This window comes from Oncorhynchus masou, chromosome 6 (assembly GCF_036934945.1).
Source record: "Oncorhynchus masou masou isolate Uvic2021 chromosome 6, UVic_Omas_1.1, whole genome shotgun sequence".
In the NCBI taxonomy this organism is placed as follows: domain Eukaryota; kingdom Metazoa; phylum Chordata; class Actinopteri; order Salmoniformes; family Salmonidae; genus Oncorhynchus; species Oncorhynchus masou.
In genome coordinates this window covers 1634611-1640761 of record NC_088217.1, presented here as the reverse complement: position 1 = coordinate 1640761, position 6151 = coordinate 1634611, and positions in this window count along the sequence as shown.

Sequence of the window (6151 nt, the reverse complement as noted above, 5' to 3'; positions counted from 1 at the left end):
AACATTGCTGCTATAACAGCCTCCACTCTTCTGGGAAGGCTTTCTACTAGATGTTGGAACATTGCTGCTATAACAGCCTCCACTCTTCTGGGAAGGCTTTCCACTAGATGTTGGAACATTGCTGCTATAACAGCCTCCACTCTTCTGGGAAGGCTTTCTACTAGATGTTGGAACATTGCTGCTATAACAGCCTCCACTCTTCTGGGAAGGCTTTCCACTAGATGTCGGAACATTACTGCTACAACAACCTCCACTCTTCTGGGAAGGCTTTCCACTAGATGTTGGAACATTGCTGCTATAACAGCCTCCACTCTTCTGGGAAGGCTATCCACTAGATGTTGGAACATTGCTGCTATAACAGCCTCCACTCTTCTGGGAAGGCTTTCCACTAGATGTTGGAACATTGCTGCTATAACAGCCTCCACTCTTCTGGGAAGGCTTTCCACTAGATGTTGGAACATTGCTGCTATAACAGCCTCCACTCTTCTGGGAAGGCTTTCCTCTAGATGTAGGAACATTGCTGCTATAACAGCCTCCACTCTTCTGGGAAGGCTTTCTACTAGATGTCGGAACATTACTGCTACAACAACCTCCACTCTTCTGGGAAGGCTTTCCACTAGATGTTGGAACATTGCTGCTATAACAGCCTCCACTCTTCTGGGAAGGCTATCCACTAGATGTTGGAACATTGCTGCTATAACAGCCTCCACTCTTCTGGGAAGGCTTTCCACTAGATGTTGGAACATTGCTGCTATAACAGCCTCCACTCTTCTGGGAAGGCTTTCCACTAGATGTTGGAACATTGCTGCTATAACAGCCTCCACTCTTCTGGGAAGGCTTTCCACTAGATGTTGGAACATTGCTGCTATAACAGCCTCCACTCTTCTGGGAAGGCTTTCCACTAGATGTTGGAACATTGCTGCTATAACAGCCTCCACTCTTCTGGGAAGGCTTTCCACTAGATGTTGGAACATTGCTGCTATAACAGCCTCCACTCTTCTGGGAAGGCTTTCCACTAGATGTTGGAACATTGCTGCTATAACAGCCTCCACTCTTCTGGGAAGGCTTTCCTCTAGATGTTGGAACATTGCTGCTATAACAGCCTCCACTCTTCTGGGAAGGCTTTCCACTAGATGTTGGAACATTGCTGCTATAACAGCCTCCACTCTTCTGGGAAGGCTTTCCACTAGATGTTGGAACATTGCTGCTATAACAGCCTCCACTCTTCTGGGAAGGCTTTCCACTAGATGTTGGAACATTGCTGCTATAACAGCCTCCACTCTTCTGGGAAGGCTTTCCACTAGATGTTGGAACATTGCTGCTATAACAGCCTCCACTCTTCTGGGAAGGCTTTCCACTAGATGTTGGAACATTGCTGCTATAACAGCCTCCACTCTTCTGGGAAGGCTTTCCACTAGATGTTGGAACATTGCTGCTATAACAGCCTCCACTCTTCTGGGAAGGCTTTCCACTAGATGTTGGAACATTGCTGCTATAACAGCCTCCACTCTTCTGGGAAGGCTTTCCTCTAGATGTTGGAACATTGCTGCTATAACAGCCTCCACTCTTCTGGGAAGGCTTTCCTCTAGATGTTGGAACATTGCTGCTATAACAGCCTCCACTCTTCTGGGAAGGCTTTCCACTAGATGTTGGAACATTGCTGCTATAACAGCCTCCACTCTTCTGGGAAGGCTTTCCACTAGATGTTGGAACATTGCTGCTATAACAGCCTCCACTCTTCTGGGAAGGCTTTCCACTAGATGTTGGAACATTGCTGCTATAACAGCCTCCACTCTTCTGGGAAGGCTTTCCACTAGATGTTGGAACATTGCTGCTATAACAGCCTCCACTCTTCTGGGAAGGCTTTCCACTAGATGTTGGAACATTGCTGCTATAACAGCCTCCACTCTTCTGGGAAGGCTTTCCTCTAGATGTTGGAACATTGCTGCTATAACAGCCTCCACTCTTCTGGGAAGGCTTTCCTCTAGATGTTGGAACATTGCTGCTATAACAGCCTCCACTCTTCTGGGAAGGCTTTCCTCTAGATGTTGGAACATTGCTGCTATAACAGCCTCCACTCTTCTGGGAAGGCTTTCCACTAGATGTTGGAACATTGCTGCTATAACAGCCTCCACTCTTCTGGGAAGGCTTTCCTCTAGATGTTGGAACATTGCTGCTATAACAGCCTCCACTCTTCTGGGAAGGCTTTCCACTAGATGTTGGAACATTGCTGCTATAACAGCCTCCACTCTTCTGGGAAGGCTTTCCTCTAGATGTTGGAACATTGCTGCTATAACAGCCTCCACTCTTCTGGGAAGGCTTTCCTCTAGATGTTGGAACATTGCTGCTATAACAGCCTCCACTCTTCTGGGAAGGCTTTCCTCTAGATGTTGGAACATTGCTGCTATAACAGCCTCCACTCTTCTGGGAAGACTTTCCACTAGACGTTGGAACATTGCTGCTATAACAGCCTCTACTCTTCTGGGAAGGCTTTCCACTAGACGTTGGAACATTGCTGCTATAACAGCCTCTACTCTTCTGGGAAGGCTTTCCACTAGACGTTGGAACATTGCTGCTATAACAGCCTCCACTCTTCTGGGAAGACTTTCCACTAGACGTTGGAACATTGCTGCTATAACAGCCTCCACTCTTCTGGGAAGGCTTTCCACTAGATGTTGGAACATTGCTGCTATAACAGCCTCCACTCTTCTGGGAAGGCTTTCCACTAGATGTTGGAACATTGCTGCTATAACAGCCTCCACTCTTCTGGGAAGGCTTTCCTCTAGATGTTGGAACATTGCTGCTATAACAGCCTCCACTCTTCTGGGAAGGCTTTCCTCTAGATGTTGGAACATTGCTGCTATAACAGCCTCCACTCTTCTGGGAAGGCTTTCCTCTAGATGTTGGAACATTGCTGCTATAACAGCCTCCACTCTTCTGGGAAGGCTTTCCTCTAGATGTTGGAACATTGCTGCTATAACAGCCTCCACTCTTCTGGGAAGGCTATCCACTAGATGTTGGAACATTGCTGCTATAACAGCCTCCACTCTTCTGGGAAGGCTTTCCTCTAGATGTTGGAACATTGCTGCTATAACAGCCTCCACTCTTCTGGGAAGGCTTTCCTCTAGATGTTGGAACATTGCTGCTATAACAGCCTCCACTCTCCTGGGAAGGCTATCCACTAGATGTTGGAACATTGCTGCTATAACAGCCTCCACTCTTCTGGGAAGGCTTTCCTCTAGATGTTGGAACATTGCTGCTATAACAGCCTCCACTCTTCTGGGAAGGCTTTCCTCTAGATGTTGGGACGTTGTTGCTATAACAGCCTCCACTCTCCTGGGAAGGCTATCCACTAGATGTTGGAACATTGCTGCTATAACAGCCTCCACTCTTCTGGGAAGGCTTTCCTCTAGATGTTGGAACATTGCTGCTATAACAGCCTCCACTCTTCTGGGAAGGCTATCCACTAGATGTTGGAACATTGCTGCTATAACAGCCTCCACTCTTCTGGGAAGGCTTTCCTCTAGATGTTGGAACATTGCTGCTATAACAGCCTCCACTCTCCTGGGAAGGCTATCCACTAGATGTTGGAACATTGCTGCTATAACAGCCTCCACTCTTCTGGGAAGGCTTTCCTCTAGATGTTGGAACATTGCTGCTATAACAGCCTCCACTCTTCTGGGAAGGCTTTCCTCTAGATGTTGGAACATTGCTGCTATAACAGCCTCCACTCTCCTGGGAAGGCTATCCACTAGATGTTGGAACATTGCTGCTATAACAGCCTCCACTCTCCTGGGAAGGCTTTCCACTAGATGTAGGAACATTGCTGCTATAACAGCCTCCACTCTCCTGGGAAGGCTTTCCACTAGATGTTGGAACATTGCTGCTATAACAGCCTCCACTCTCCTGGGAAGGCTTTCCACTAGATGTTGGAACATTGCTGCTATAACAGCCTCCACTCTTCTGGGAAGGCTTTCCTCTAGATGTTGGAACATTGCTGCTATAACAGCCTCCACTCTCCTGGGAAGGCTTTCCACTAGATGTTGGAACATTGCTGCTATAACAGCCTCCACTCTTCTGGGAAGGCTTTCCACTAGATGTTGGAACATTGCTGCTATAACAGCCTCCACTCTTCTGGGAAGGCTTTCCTCTAGATGTTGGAACATTGCTGCTATAACAGCCTCCACTCTTCTGGGAAGGCTTTCCTCTAGATGTTGGAACATTGCTGCTATAACAGCCTCCACTCTTCTGGGAAGGCTTTCCTCTAGATGTTGGAACATTGCTGCTATAACAGCCTCCACTCTTCTGGGAAGGCTTTCCTCTAGATGTTGGAACATTGCTGCTATAACAGCCTCCACTCTTCTGGGAAGGCTTTCCAGTAGATGTAGGAACATTGCTGCTATAACAGCCTCCACTCTTCTGGGAAGGCTTTCCACTAGATTTTGGAACATTGCTGCTATAACAGCCTCCACTCTTCTGGGAAGGCTTTCCACTAGATGTTGGAACATTGCTGCTATAACAGCCTCCACTCTTCTGGGAAGGCTTTCCTCTAGATGTTGGAACATTGCTGCTATAACAGCCTCCACTCTTCTGGGAAGGCTTTCCTCTAGATGTTGGAACATTGCTGCTATAACAGCCTCCACTCTTCTGGGAAGGCTTTCCTCTAGATGTTGGAACATTGCTGCTATAACAGCCTCCACTCTTCTGGGAAGGCTTTCCTCCAGATGTTGGAACATTGCTGCTATAACAGCCTCCACTCTTCTGGGAAGGCTTTCCACTAGATGTTGGAACATTGCTGCTATAACAGCCTCCACTCTTCTGGGAAGGCTTTCCTCTAGATGTTGGAACATTGCTGCTATAACAGCCTCCACTCTTCTGGGAAGGCTTTCCTCTAGATGTTGGAACATTGCTGCTATAACAGCCTCCACTCTTCTGGGAAGGCTTTCCTCTAGATGTTGGAACATTGCTGCTATAACAGCCTCCACTCTTCTGGGAAGGCTTTCCTCTAGATGTTGGAACATTGCTGCTATAACAGCCTCCACTCTTCTGGGAAGGCTTTCCTCTAGATGTTGGAACATTGCTGCTATAACAGCCTCCACTCTTCTGGGAAGGCTTTCCACTAGATGTTGCAACATTGCTGTGGGGACTTGCTTTCATTCAGCCACAAGAGCATTAGAAAGGTCGGGCACTGATGTTGGGCGATTAGACCATCACTCATTCATATATCCTTATGTACATATTCTTTATCCCCTTACACTGTGTATAAGACAGTAGTTTAGGAATTGTTAGTTAGATTACTTGTTGGTTATTACTGCATTGTCGGAACTAGAAGCACAAGGATTTCGCTACACTCGCGTTAACATCTGCTAACCATGTGTATGTGACAAATAAATTTGATTTGATTTGATTCACAGTCGATGTGGTTGGCGTTCCAATTCATCCCAAGCTCAAGAATCACCGAAGTTCAATTTGACAGCTGACATGCGTGTTCATTCTATCTTGGGAATTAAAATGAATGAGAAATAAAGTTGATTTTGGTTGCATAAGACCTCGACACCACTGGCTGTGGCCTCCAATAGGCACCACTGGCTGTGGCCTCCAATAGGCACCACTGGCTGTGGCCTCCAATAGGCACCCAATCGCTATACTTGAGTAAAAGTATAGACCTCTTAATAGAAAATGACAAATAAAATACTACTTGAGTAAAAGTCTAAAAGTATTTTGTTTTAAATTGCTAAAATATACTTAAGTATCAAAATAATTCAAAATTCCTTATATTAAGCAAACCAGACAGCACAATGTGTTTTTAAAATTTATTTACAGATAGCCAGGGGCACACTCCAACACTCAGACATTATTTACAAAGAAGCATGTGTGTTTAGTGAGTCCGCCAGTGTAACAGTATGACTGTAGACCATCCCCTCGCCCATACCCGGGCGCGAACCAGTGACCCTCTGCACACATCAACAACAGTCACCCATGAAGCATCGTTACCCATCGCTCCACAAAAGCCGCGGCCCTTGCAGAGCAAGGGGAACTACTACTTCAAGGTCTCAGAGCAAGTGACGTCACCGATTGAAACACTATTTAGCCCGTACCACCGCTAACTAAGCTAGCCGTTTCACATCCATTACACCAGATCAGAGGCAGG